Source organism: Podarcis filfolensis, assembly GCF_964270895.1.
Source record: "Podarcis filfolensis genome assembly, chromosome: 11".
Lineage (NCBI taxonomy): Eukaryota > Metazoa > Chordata > Lepidosauria > Squamata > Lacertidae > Podarcis > Podarcis filfolensis.
In genome coordinates this window covers 7,354,299-7,367,137 of record NC_139613.1, presented here as the reverse complement: position 1 = coordinate 7,367,137, position 12,839 = coordinate 7,354,299, and the positions used below count along the sequence as shown (strand labels likewise).

The 12,839-nt window shown below is 43.8% G+C and overlaps 1 long non-coding RNA gene across 1 annotated transcript; it reads left to right on the top strand.

Annotated features, from left to right (window-relative positions):
• Positions 1-9,724: 9,724 nt before the first annotated feature.
• LOC310745199 lies at positions 9,725-12,605 on the top strand. The gene is made up of 3 exons (XR_014540016.1): positions 9,725-9,749; positions 10,234-10,268; positions 11,833-12,605. It is a non-coding gene; the product is annotated as an uncharacterized lncRNA (long non-coding RNA).
• The last annotated feature ends 234 nt before the right edge of the window (positions 12,606-12,839 follow it).

Genomic DNA, 12,839 nt, shown 5'->3' with positions numbered 1-12,839 from the left:
CAGTAGATCATTATTTCCTTCGGTGTTCTAACTTAACACGGTGTTAATGTCAACTTAGATACTTTCAATGGCTTTGACAGTTTGTGTTTGACAAATTTACGATGGCTGGTAATGTGGTACACTTTTCATTATCAAAACTGCTTTTTCTTCCTTGCAAAGGCTTTTAATTGCTACCCATTCCCGCCAACAAGGGGTTTGCGTTTTTCATTAAAGCACTCACTGAGATCTTGACAACCCTCGACACACTCCATCTGAATTTAATTAACTTTCCCCCATTCTCTCTTTCTGTCTCCCCCTCCCACCCTCCCTCCCTCTCCCTCTCTCTCTCTTTCATACACACAACTTGCCTTAAAGCTTTCATTGCAAAGATCTGTGTAGAAGCAGAGGAGGAAGTGAACAGTTTTAAACCTAGAAGCTGGCTTTTAAAAATAACATGCATACAAATGTGTGTGTGTGTGTGGTTTTTAGCAGCCCAGTGAAATCTGGGCTCTGATTAATTAGGAAACCCTTGTTGAGCTTATGAATGTTTTCCTTCAGAGCTCATGAAATAGACTCAGTATCAGCTTCATCACAATCTGCCTTTCCTAAGCCCCAAATCCTCAAACGCCAAAGCAAATGCCAGGTGGTAGACCTCTTTCCTTCCGTCTTGATTAAACCTGCTCTGTAGATAAACCTCTGCTAGTCTGCTTGGCATCATCTCCAATGGAAAGCAGTCGATTTAGGTTACACAACTAGCACAGCCAGGTGAAAAAAGAAGAAGTAATTTGGGCAGGGACTGGGAACTGGACCCAACTGCCTGGACAAACACAGATGGGCAGCATATAAGTGCTATATTATTATTATTATTATTATTATTATTATTATTATTATTATTACAAATGAATTTCAGTAAGGACAAATGTAAGGTTCTGCACTTAGGAAGAACCAGATGCAAAATGTAAGTCAACAGTGTGGCGTAGCAGCAAAAAAAGCTAACGCTATTCTAGGCTTCATCAACAGAAGTCAAGTGTCCAGATCAAGGAAAGTAATAGTACAATACGATAACCTTTATTGTCACTGTCCGATACAGAACAACAAAATTGAAAAAATCTACATCAGACATTCAAAAACCAACAAGCCTGCTATCCCAACTATCCCAGCCTGGTTAGCCCCTAAAAACTCTGATACCCCATAACTGAATACAGTATTCTCACATAGAGACTACCTTACACTGCGTTTAAAACCTATTGTATTTGGATAGAAACTGTTTCTCAGACGGCCAGTCCTAGTCTTTATAACCCCATACCTTCTTCCAGAAGGCAGAAGCTGAAAGAGATCATTTCCGGGGTGAACACTACCCTGCGCTATCTCTGCAGCTTTCTTATGGCACCTGGAAGCATAGATTTGATCCACTCTATTCTGCCTTGGTCAGACCATACTTGGAATACTGTGTCTAGTTCTGGGCACCGCAATATAAGAAGCATGTTAACAAGCTGGAACATGTGCAGAGGAGGGCAACCAAGACGATCAAGGATCTGGAAACAAGCCTTATGAGGAATGGTTGAAGGAGCTGGGTATGTTTAGCCTGGTAAAGGGGACTGAGAGGAGATAGGATAGGCAACTTCAAATTTCTAAAGGGCTGTCACCATGGAAGATGGAGCAAGTCTACTCTGGAGGGTAGGACTCAAACCAATGGCCTCAAGTTACAAGAAAGGAGATTCTGGCTAAACATCAGGAAGAACTTTCTGACAGTAAGAGTTGTTCGGCGGTGGGAGGGTCTCCCTTTGGAGGTGGTGGACTTCTGTTCCTTGGAGGTTGGTTGGCTATCTGTCATGGATGCTTTAGCTAAGATTCCTGCATATACTGAGCCTAGCAGTGTTTTTACCTTGGGAAATCTGCAGAGCATGGGATCAAATGCCCCTGAGCTTCTCTGAACTTCATAAATGCTTCAGTGCCCCAACAGTAAAGATAGCATTGAGCTAGTGCAGATACACGGGTGGCGCAGTGGGTTAAACCACAGAGCCTAGGGCTTGCCAATCAGAAGGTCGGCGGTTTGAATCCCCGCGACGGGATGAGCTCCCGTCGGTCCCTGCTCCTGCCCACCTAGCAATTCGAAAGCACATCAAAGTGCAAGTAGATAAATAGGCACCACTCCGGAGGGAAGGTAAACAGCATTTCTGTGCGCTGCTCTGGTTTGCCAGAAGCAGCTTAGTCATGCTGGCCACATGACCCGGAAGCTGTACACTGGCTCCCTCGGCCTATAAAGCGAGATGAGCGCCACAACCCCAGAGTCGGTCACGACTGGACCTAATGGTCAGGGGTGCCTTTACCTTTAGAGCAGATGCCAGAACACATGATACAATTAAGGAATGAGTGAATCGCTCTGTTTTGACTCTTCTCGGTTTCTCAATTTCCCAGTATTAAGTTAACATCTTCCACATTTTCATTTTTTAATTAAAAAAAAAATAACGAAAATTCATCAACATTTTAGTGTGAATTCTCCCAATATACACATACTGGCAAAGCAATTTTTCTTTCTGTAGCGCATTTGTGCATGGTATTTCTTACCCTAGTACTTGCATTTTTTTATACACACTGCTGAGCTGGAGAGCTGCATTGCAAAATGCAGAGGAGCGCAGCTTTCCAAGGATGGTTGTGCTTCAGTTTGTGCATTGTTTTGGGAAATGTAAATTAGGCAGGTTCGCCTTGAAATGTGAACTGATATGAACCTCTCCCCCATACATCGGCACAAGGCAAAACTGCTGGTGTGAACACTCATTGGTGGAATCATGAACCCCAGTAGCCTCCAGATTGAAGTTGATCTTTCAACCTCCAATTCATGTCTAATTATCTTGCTGCACACAGCGGCTAACCAATACTGTTTTGACAGTAACACAGGCAGTCTAATTAAGACTGCCTTTACATTAATCTATAGTGGGGCCATATTTGAGGAAATGGGTACACAGTTCTGGTCACTGCAACTTATAAATAATGTCCTAAAACTGGAAATGGTGCAGAAAAGTTGTGAAACAGAATACTTTGTCAGCATTTGGGGAACTTCTTTGTGTGGGGGATGACATATCAGTGCAAAACTTTATGTAAGTTCCATTGTGTTCAACAGGGCTTTCTTCCAGACAAACAGGAACGCCTGTGGCCTCAATGACAGCACATCTGTTTTGCATGCAGAAGGTGTCAGTTCAGTACCTGACATCTCCAGGTAGGGCTTGGGGAGACCCCTGTTTGAAACCTTGCCAGTCAGTGTAGACAGTAGGAGGTAGATGGACATGATGTGGGTGGTGCTGTGGTCTAAACCAGTGTTTCCCAACCTTGGGTCTCCAGCTGTTTTTGGACTACAACTCCCATCATACTTAGCGAGCAAGACCAGTGGTCAGGGATGATGGGAAGTGTAGTCCAAAAACAGCTAGAGACCAAAGGTTGGGAAACACTGGTCTAAACCACTGAGCCTCTTGGGCTTGCCAATCAGAAGGTCAGTTCTGCGAATCCCTGTGATGGGGTGAGCTCCTGCTGCTCTGTCCCAGCTCCTGCCAACCTAGCAGTTTGAAAGCACACCAGTGCAAGTAGATAAATAGGTACCACTGTGGCGGGAAGGTAAACGGCATTTCCGTGCAATCTGGTTTCCATCACAGTGTTTTGTTGCACCAAAAGCAGTTTAGTCATGCTGGCCACATGGCCCGGAAAGCTGTCTGTGGAGAAATGCCGGTTCGCTCGGCCGGAAAGCAAGATAAGCGCAGCAACCCCATAATTGCCTTTGACTGGACTTAACCATCCAGGGGTCCTTTACCTTTCCCCCCACCTTTTTTTGGATGGACAAATGAACCGACTTAGGGTCAGGCAATTTCCTGGGTTCCAAATCGGTACGGCCAAAGACAGGACACAACAGAAATGAGATGAAAAAAGTGGTTTCTTTCGCATTCTTATAGAGCCCAGTGAAATTGGTTGTCCATATGTTTCACAGGTGATAAAAGGGAACAGCAATTTCCAGTGTGGTTTAACAATCAATCCCTTTACCCAGAAAACTCTGGGAACTGTAGTTCCAGGAAGGGAGTAGGGACCTCCTAGCAACTCTCTGCACCCTTAACAAACTACAGCTCCCAAAACTATTTTGAGGAAGCCACAACTGTTTAAAATGGCAATGTAGCACTTTAGATGTATGTTACAGGTGTGGCCTATGTGTGTGCCCTTATGTGTGACACATTAAGTCATTCAACAAAATTAAACAGCATCAAACACTCTCCTTTCCGGTACACGCACGTGAATGGCTGATGGTGTGTAGATACTATTTCTCTGAAGGAAAGCCGTTTGTCTCTGAAGCACATGCCAGAGTGAATCTAAATGGTATCTGCCATATGTAAATATAAACACAGAGCTGGGAAGCAGAATTGTTTCGCTAACAGTTTTATGGGGAGATATTCATTAAACCGATGTACTTGGCAATTTATGTGACTCTCTCCAAAAAGATATTTTTGTGTAGAGTACATTTGCTGGCTGATGTTCCTCTTCATTATTAGCAGTTATCATAATGATGTCTAATAATCCAAATGGCTGCCTTCTTCCTGACTTTGTGTGCCTATAACTCATCTTGATTATTGCTTATTTTCCCCATTTTTAAGCATCTTTAAATGAAAAGCACCCATTCCACAGAGTGCCTTTTGGAATTCAGATGTTGCTGCTTATATATGGAGCTTTCATTGGACAACGGGGTTGCCATTTGAGGGCATTCACGTTTAGTTAAATCTTGAGTGGAAAGTGTCTGGAATATCCTCTCACCTGGGACTCTGGGAAGGTGGCTATTCATTGCCACATGGCATGGCCACAGTGGTCAGGGTTGCCATATTTCAAAAAGGTGAAAATCCAGACACAAATGTAATTGAGCAGCTTTTGGGGGGTGGGCAATGTTGAGCGTTTACCAACATGGGCTGCCATATGTCTGGATTTTGCCAGACATTTCAGCAATTTCTGCCTCAACATTGCTTTAGGGGGCTGAATAATGGCTATGTCTGGAGAATTCAAGATGTATGACAACCCTACACAGTGGGTCCAGGGGGCTGCCCTCTTCTGCCATGGCTGGGGGAGGGGATGGCTGGCACTGCCCACCTCCAACTGTGCCGGGCCCTCAGGTAAGTGTGGGTGGTGCCTGCTTAGCCAATCGGAGGGAGGAGCTGTCAGGAGCTCATCCTACACTCAAGTAGGACCCTGGCAGAGACACATGCCCGACTGGCATGTTCTCTCCCTCCTGGTTGATCGTTCGGGAGCTTCAGAAGCTTTCTTCAGCCTGAACATCACAGCAACCAATGCCAACAGACACCGGCACACTTAGGGATCCGCAGTGTTTGTGCGACTTGCTTAACAGACCTCACCAACTCAGCATTTTGGCTAATCTACTTTATTTACATATAAACACACACGGAGCACTGCAACATGGCTCCCTCTCTCTCTAGCATCAGACAGCAAAGAGAAAAAACAAAGGACAATAGTCCCACTTCACGGAACACAGTAACACAAACTTCCTGTTTCCGTCACTTCCCACTCTGTGGAGTCAAAACATACACTGTCATGTGAAAGACAACAATCCCATGACTGCAATCACGGAGCAGGAATTCTAACAGGGGCTTGGGGGCTGCAAGCAGCGCACCCCCAGCCTATTTAAGGGGGAAGTCAGGTGTCGGCTGCCCTCTTGGCTGATTGTCATGTGGCCCTCTCCTGCTGCAGCTGGCTGTAGTGCATAAGGCATTGGGCTGGATCCTTAGTCACAGGGGTACCATTAGAGGGATCCAAGAGGGATGCCTCTGTCTGGGGGTCTACTGGGGGACAAATGGGCCAATACACCTCTCCCAATGGTGGCCAATGTGGGGTTGTGGCATCCAATCAATGATGGGGATAGCTCTTCAACACACAACCCCACCAGGTGCCTATCAGGTAGCAGATTTCTCAACCTTCTTATCACTGTCCTTCCATGGCATCTGGATAACTATTATCCCACCCTGCCTCCTTCTCTTCTGTCCAAGATTATGGTGCCAAAATCATTCACTTCTTTCATTCTTCAGATGATGTGATGATGCTTCACCTTAAACAAAACACAACGGCTCCCTGTTCACTCCTGGATCCAGCAGAAATATCTAACCGTTGCTTCCAAAGTACTTTCCCCATTTTCTTTCCATCCTCCTAGCTCAGCATCTTCCTTTCTGTTTGCGACAGTCACCTGTTTCACTCTCAAGTATTCAAATGTCTCCTGCTATCTTAAACAACTCCATTGAGATAAGCCAATGTTGTGCCCTCCTGATGTGGTGGCCCTGATGTGGAGTTGGCTCGTCTTCTAAAATATATGGGATTATGTGGTGCATTTGGTTGGCGATGTAGTGTAGTTCTGTGTTAGGGATTCCCCATCCTCCTTCTGAGGTGGGGAGGTTCAGGTGTTTGGCACTTATTCTTGGCTTTTTAATGTGAGAAGATTAACAAATTGTAGTATGGAAAACAGCCTTACAAGAAAAGCTAACCAACAGACTGAAACTGACATGGGGACAAATAGAAGAGCTCTCCTTTATCACATACACAGCCCAACAAGACGAAAACACGAACCTACTGACAGAATACAATTCCATATGGCTAACTTAACCCAACAACCCTCCCCCCTCACACACACACAAACAAATCCCACTGCAGCCAGCCAAGGACAACCACCCCATCCTCTCTCACCACCAAGGAGAAATAACATAGAAAGAAACCCTACCCAAGTGACACTGACACAAAAACCTCACACATACAAAAAGTAAAAGAACATAAGCTTTACCATCCTACCCCCTCTCTTCTCTCTTTTCTTCCCAACCCTATACTGCATATAACACCAATGTCTCTCAACAAATGTAACTGATCTGTAGAAAACACAACCTAAAGAAAGAGACAGTGCATGTGCTTTTGTAAACGAGGAAAATCTTTAATAAAAAATGATTTCAAAATAAAAAACAAACACCAACAGTGAGCATTTTCAGTTCAGCCCTAATATCTGTTTCAAAACCTTGTCTTACAGGAATACAGTCATACCTCGGGTTACAGACGCTTCGGGTTGCACGATTTCAGGTTGTGCACCACACTGAACCCAGAAGTACCAGAACGGGTTACTTCCGAGTTTTGGCGCTTGTGCATGTGCAGAAGTGCTAAATCATGCTTTGCGCATGCACAGAAGCACTGAATCATGACCCGCGCATGCGCAGACACGGCGCTGCCGGTTGCGAACACTGCAGGTTGTGAACGCGCTTCCTGCACGGATCACATTCGCAACCCCAGCGTCCACTGTATTAATGTTCTTTGCTGTTTGCAGAATTAGGTTTAATTCTGAATGTACCAGTATTAAGCTGCATGTGTTGCAGTCATATTAGACCCGATACGCTGCGTTGTAGATACTTGTCCGGCGGTCTAATGCTATCCTCAGTGTCTCTTTCTCCTGTTCGACTGGGAGTTTGAACAGGATGCAATTGTTCTGAATGTTTAGGCACTCTCCTTATCAACCCCCCAAAATGAAGAGCTATATAGCCAGTTGACAAATCCCTGGATCCAAATAGGCTTAAGCAAAATAACATTTTCATTTTATCCCCCAGCAAATTGCCTAATGTGCCAACCTTATGGATTTAATGACTGCAGCTTTCTCAAGCTGTAAACAAGCTTGCTTGTGTGGTTTAGCAGTGCTGAGGACACAAATCTAATTTGGCTTTCCAATAGGTTTTTTCAAAAGGGTGGTCTCCATGGAACCAGGGGATTAGCTTGGGCCAAGAGATCACTGAGGCCTTGATAGAGCGCATGACAGTGTAAGTCTGACATTGCCACTCCTTTTTAAATTCTTTGCTATTTTATGTAAGGCAAGCTTACACAACGAACTGGTATCTGAAGAAGTGTGCATGTACACGAAAGCTCATATCAATAACAAACTTAGCTGGTCTCTAAGGTGCTACTGGAGGGAATTTTTTTATTTTGTTTCAACAAAGAACCGAGTTTAGTTCATTGATATCAAGTCTTTCTTCCATAAAATTCAAGGTGGTACATTGTTGGAAGTACAGCAGCAGGAAGCATTCAGTTAGTAGCTCAAGGGTTAATTCCGCTGGCAGTTAGCCAACCCACCAACAAAGAGGTGGTGTTGGAACTGTTTCCTGGCAACCAGTCAGAATGGCATGACCCTTGCAGAGGTAATTCATGTTCTGATCAGATATGTAGTTCTGAGGGATTCCCCCCTGTACGTGTTAAATAGAAGCATAGAGTTGGAAGGGAACCTGAGGATCATCTAGTCCAACCCCTGGCAATGCAAGAATACGCAGCTGTCCTGTACAGGGATCGAACTTGCAAACTTGGGTTATCGGCACCACACTGAGTATCTTCCTGCTGTGAGCAAAATCTGAATGTGAGAAAGGCACATCCTCTATGTTTCTTTCTTCTCAAACTCTTCAATATTTCTTGTTCAGTCTACTTGCCGGCATTTCTCTCTCTTTCCAGACTCCATCTGCATTAATGACATTGAGAGCATATTCAAGTTATTAGATAGTTTTCTTCCCAGCCACAGTTGACAAGACTCATGCAGCTGTGACATGTGCCATCATACCATGTACTCTGGGAGAACATGTGACTCAACAGATTAGATGGAACCTATCAGCCAAGTATGGTGGCCCCCTTCATGCTTTTTAAAAACTTTTAAAAACGATTTTCATTTAGTTTTACAGTCATTTTAACATTTCAAAACTTGACTTCCTCCCTCCTCTTTCTGTGGTTCCTTAAATTTATTTTTATCATTTTCTGCATTAACTTGATTTCTTTTTTATTCATCTACTTTAATTATATACTCTTATGAAACTGCAGGGTACTACAATAATACTGCCAATGTCCTTATCTGTTTACAATTTGTTTATAAATATGCAATAAACCATTTCCATTTTTTTAAATAAAAAGTTTGTTGTCTTGATTTCTTATTTTTCTGGCAAATTTCACCATTTCTTCATAGTCCATAAGTTTTGGTATCCATTCTTCTTTCATTGGGACTTCTTCTTCTTTCCATTTTTGGGCAAATAACATTTTTGCCGCTGTAGTCGCATACATGAATAAATTTCTATACTGTTTAGGTAGCTCTACCCCTATAATTCCCAGAAGAAATGCTTCTGGTTTTTGGTTTGCACTTTGCTGAATAACACGCCCCCCCCCCCCCGCATAACCACATTATTTGCATCCCAGACTACCTTTAAATTTTTCTCCTGATTTAAATTAATTTCAAAATAATCCTTTAGAATCTCCCCTTTTCTAATATTTCTTGATTGTTTAATAAATTCTCATTTAATCTCCATCTCATTGGGAAACTTTGCCTTGTTCTTAATTCCACAATAACAGGGTCGTGACCTGATAATGTCCGAGGTAGAATTTCTACCTTCTTTACCTTAATGTACAAATAGCCTCCTTCATGCTTGACCATGCCCTATATCTGTGACAAAACACATAATTTTTGGAGCCCAGTGTTTGACTTCTTGGCTAATGAGTTATGCAGGCCTGTGATAAGAAGTCCAAATGTGCTGTTAAATATAACTAGCTGTGCTGTGCAAGTACTTCACCCTACCTCAGTAACAAGACCTCTACTCCCTCTAGTCAATGCCCTATAGCAACCTTTCTCAACCTTGGTTTGTCAGATATTGTTGGACTACAACTCCCATCAGCCCCAGCCATTATGACCAAACGATCCGAGATTATGGGAAACTTAGTCCAACAATATATGAGGACCCAAGGTTACGAAGAGCTGCCCTACTGAACCTCCTCTTTTGTCAGTACAGTGGTACCTCGGGTTACATTCGCTTCAGGTTACAGACTCCGCTAGCCCATAAATAATATCTCGGGTTAAGAACTTTGCTTCAGGATGAGAACAGAAATTGTGCTCCAGCGGCGCGGCAGCAGCGGGAGGCCCCATTAGCTAAAGTGGTGCTTCAGGTTAAGAACAGTTTCAGGTTAAGAACGGACCTCCAGAATGAATTAAGTTCTTAACTCAAGGTACTACTGTATTTCTGTTTGTATACATGTAGACTTGGATCTGCTTTTAGTCTAGTTGTCAAGACAAAATATTGTGGTTAGCATGTAGGGAATGGTGTGTGTGTGTGTGTGTGTAATAACATGTACAGCTGGGCTCCAGAGGTCACCTCAAGCTCATGTGTGATTAAAACCGAGAGATGAACAGCTGTGTGGGATTGTGATATCAACTCAATTTTGTATCTGCAGATCAAGTGGTGTATTTGTGTGCATATGTGGTGGAGGTTAGTGGAAGTTCATTAATTTTACTGAAAAACAAGGCTCAACATGGTGCTTGTATTCTATCGGTCATCTCATGTTCATGTAAGCCATCAAAAACAAGGGATTAAGCCAGCCTCCTGAGAAAACTCAGGAGCATTCATTACAGCCAAGGAGCCTGGGAAATCTAGTTTACCTGGCCTCACAGCTGAATCCACGGAATAGAAAGGCACTGGAAACTGAAATCTCTATGCTCCCTGATAGCCAGGAAAGTGAAATCTCCATGTTCCTGGTATCCAGAATGCTCCCAGACATGGCCGTGAATATTTTTTGTTTTAACAAGGCATCCATGGAGCATCTGGACTTCAGAGTTGAAGCTTCTGATATTGCTGCCTCCTTGTGGGGAGGCTGCAGCTTTGTGGTAAAGTGTTTTCCTTGTATTCAAAGGATCACTGGTTCAACCTCCAGCATCTCCAGGTAGGAATAGGAATTCTTCAAGTATTGAAGAATTCATATATTAGGTAAAAAGTGCACATTTTACATAAAAGAGTACAAAATGTTAACAATATGAATGCAGACGTTTTGTGCATTCTTTCAAAACAATCCACACAAAGCACAGATGTATGATTGAGGGTCTCCAATGTGGTGTCCTTCAGAAGTTGCTAGACTCCAACTCCCATCAGGCACAACCACCTTCTCTGGTATTATTTATTTATTTCTTTAATGCCGCCCATCTGGTTGGGCTTCCCCTGCCACTCTGGGCGGCTCCCAATCAAATATTAAAAACATGACAAAACATCAAACATTAAAAACTTCCCTAAACACTGCTGCCTTCAGATGTTTTCTAAAAGTCAGGTAGTTGTTTATTTCCTGGGAGGGGATTCGACAGGGCGGGCGCCACTACCGAGAAGGCCCTCTGCCTGGTTCCCCGTAACATCACTTTTCACAGGGAGGAAACCACCAGAAAGCCCTCGGAGCTGGACCTGAGTGTCCAGGCTCAATGATAGGGGTGGAGATGCTCCTTCAGGTATCCTGGGCTGAGGCCATTTAGGGCTTTGAAGGTCAGCACCAACACTTTGAATTGTGCTTGGAAATGTACTGGGAGCCAATGTACGGTAGGTCTTTCAGGACCAGTGTTATATGGTCTCGGCGGCCACTCCCAGTCACCAGTCTAGCTGCCGCATTCTGGATTACAGTAGTACCTCAGGTTAAAAACTTAATTCTTTCTGGAGGTCCGTTCTTAACCTGAAACTGTTCTTAACCTGAGCTAATAGGGCTTCCCACTGCCGCCACGTCGCTGCCGCACGATTTCTGTTCTCATCCTGAGGTAAAGTTCTTAACCCGAGGTACTCCTTCCGGATTAGCGGAGTCTGTAACCTGAAGCATTTGTAACCCGAAGCGTTTGAACCCGAGGTACCACTGTAGTTGTATTTTCTGGGTCACCTTCAAAGGTAGCCCCACATAGAGCACATTGCAGTAGTCCAAGCAGGAGATAACTAGAGCATGCACTACTCTGGCGGAACAGATTAACCACACTCTACCTGATGTCTTCAACAGCTCTGCTTAGGCCATCTTCCCTTTCTTTCTCAGACCTTCTTCTGACTCTCTAGTTCTGATACATTCCCCACTCCCCACCCCTTGCTCACCTTTGAAAGATTTGTAGTTCCTAGCCTAGCTGTTCTGTGTTCTAAACTGAATGGGGCTGGGGGCAGAGAGGGGGTTGCAGATGCCACAGCAGTGCAAAGAAGCAACAGAACTGAACAGAAATGGAAAAATGTTGAACCCTCACGCGATCAAAATGTTGGTGTTTTTTTAACGAGATATTTCTACTCCTGTAATTCCTCCTCGAAAAATAAATAATAAAATAAAAAATTGAGAGCATAGCCATAAGTAGAATATGTTAGCACCGATGATGGGTAAAGAAAATAAATTATGTATGTCTGCTTTCTTCCCATATATATTTTTCATTCTCCTTTGCCAGTTTCTAATTCTTCAACCCCGAGTTTGCCCTGCTTTGTGGGCTTGGAATAAATGCCGGCAAAACTTTGCATTCAGCAAATGCCAATCAGTGCTCAACACGGCAAATGAAACGTGTGTGATTTGTGCTGTTTTATTTTCTCCCTGTCAGCTTTGCTGGAATTACAGGGGAAGTGGAGTGTATCACGATCAGCTGCATATTATTTGGAGATCATTTAAATCTGTTCATTTCAATGCGAGGTAAAGTTTGCAGGCAATGGGTTAAACTGCAAGCAGAATTAAATGGACTGTTCGGCTTGGACCCAAATCCATCCTAATCCAGTATTCTGTTTCAAGCGGCAACCACAGAGACTACCAGGAAACCAATTAACAAGAAATGAAAGCAACACTTTGACTCTGTTTTTGCTGCAAGGCCACCTTGTCGTCTGGGTCAACAGGACCTCGATAGGTAGTTATTTGTGATGATGATCCACTCTAGATGGCTCTCCCCTTCCTCGTTTAATCCCCACAACGACCCTGTAATGTAAATTAGTCTGAGAAACAGTGCCTGGCTCAAGGTCACCCAGTGAGCTTAATGGCTGAGTGGGGATTTGAACCCTGGTCTCTGAAATCCTGGGAGG